Genomic DNA, 2,102 nt, shown 5'->3' on the forward strand with positions numbered 1-2,102 from the left:
TGTTTTAGATAAATTACTCTAGTTGCCACATGGGGACGATGGAAGGAGATGGGAAGCCATCCCCAAAATAGTTCAGGAGGGAAGATGGGGCTTACACCAAGATGGAGCAGAGAGAAGAGATTAAGACTAGAGACATTTGTTTCTTGGACTCCATAGATTTTGATGAATGATTTCAAAGTGGTGTAGGGAGAGAGAGGAGTTAGCGATGATGTCTAGATTTTTAAATTGGTGACTGGGAGACTGTTAATGCCAGTCACAGGAGAAGCAGATTCAATGGGAGAAAGATTTCAGTTGTGGATATGCTAAATCTGTACAGTTTGGGGGATGTCAAAGAGGAGGTGTCCTATTCCAGGGGTCGGGAACCTATGGCTTGCAAGCCAGATGTGGCTCTTTTGATGGCTGCATCTGGCTCACAGACAGATCTTTAATAAAAAAAAATAATGTTAAAAATATAAAACATTCTCATGTATTACAATCCGTTCATTTCCTACTGCTCATGTTCATGGTTGCGAGTGGCTGGAGCCAATCACAGCTGTCCTCCGGGACAACACATTTTTATTGGATAATGCAAACGTACACGGGTTGTTGTATGGCTCTCACGGAGTTATATTTTAAAATATGCAGCATTCATGGCTCTCTCAGCCAAAAAGGTTCCCGACCCCTGTCCTAGACACAGCTAGATTCAGTAAGTATTCATTGTGCACCTATTATGAGCTAAGCGTGATTCTAGATTCTTGGAATTAAGTTAAAAAATAAAACAAGGACCTGTCATCATGGAGCTTGCATTCTACCAAGGTAAAACAGCCACTAAACATCACAAGTAAATTATGTATTATTTTAGAATGTGATAAATATTATGGGAAAAAATTAGAGTAGGATGATCAGGGTGGGCCTAAATGAGGTGAGATTTCAGCAGACTTAAAGGAGGTGTAGGAGTTAGCTAATGGGATACCCGGAGGGAAAAATATTTCAAGGAAAGTAAACAGCTGGACATCAAAGGCCCTAAGGCCAGAGAGAGGAGGGAAGTAAAAGTTGGATGTCAGAGAGGTAATGCAGGTGGAGCGCTAATCACGGAGAGTTTTGTAGACCCTTGTAGGGGCTTTGGCTTTACTGAGTGAAACGCAGGGACGTTGCAGTGTTTTAGCCAGTGATTTGATCAGACAAATTTTAAAACGATTCTGGTTGCGGTGTTCAAAAAACTGGAGGGGGGGGGGCGTAGGTGGCAAGTATAGTTTCTAGGGCTTGTGAGAAATCTAGAACAGATGTTAAGTGTCCACATCACCTTTGTATAAAGGTCGTGGGAACGCTGCAAATCCTTTTTTGGGACTAAGTGGGTCTAAAATACACACTTTGAAGAGGGTAGCCAAAACTCTAGAGAAGCTATTGACATCACTCAGAAGTAAAAGCGCTTTGCGGGTTGTGAAGCCCAGCAAACGAGTTGCACTGCTGCGCTGGATCCCAGGTGTTCCCTCGGGCTCCACGGGGGAGGCAGGTGAAGGGTGCTGTGCGGGGTCTCTGTCGCAGGTGAGTTGGCAAAGCTGTTGCTGTGTTTGTGCGCTGTTGGCAACAAAGAGCGTGATTAAACGTTTGGTAGTCGGGCGCGGACCGCAGCGCCTCACGGAAGAGCTAATCCGGCCCGCAGGGGCAAACAAAACAACAGCGGAGGGCTTACTGACAAAATCGTGACGGACTCCTGCTCGCTCTGCTAGTCTCGGCGGCCCTCTCAAAGTACGCCCAGACCAGAGTCCGACTTAATTAAACTTAAACTACCGGCGTACAGAGTTCGCGCCCCAACCCGGACGAAGGGTAGGCGGAGAAAAACAAAAGCCCGCCCCCTGCCAGGAGCACCAATCCCACTCGCCTGCCTCTTTCTCACTCTACAGTTAGCTTCTAGGATGTAGTTATCACGCCAGACACATCCTGCCGCCGATTGGCTGGCGTCTTCCAGTGAGAGCCTTCCTGACCAATCAGCGTTCCTTGCCCCGCGAAGGGATGGCCGAAGACGAAGGCCCGCCCCCAGTAGGAGTATCAATCTCGCTCGCCTGCCTCTTTCTCACTCTACAGTTAGATTCTAGAATGTAGTCATCACGCCAGACTCATCC

Source organism: Saccopteryx bilineata, chromosome 1 (assembly GCF_036850765.1).
Source record: "Saccopteryx bilineata isolate mSacBil1 chromosome 1, mSacBil1_pri_phased_curated, whole genome shotgun sequence".
Taxonomy (NCBI): Eukaryota; Metazoa; Chordata; class Mammalia; order Chiroptera; family Emballonuridae; genus Saccopteryx; species Saccopteryx bilineata.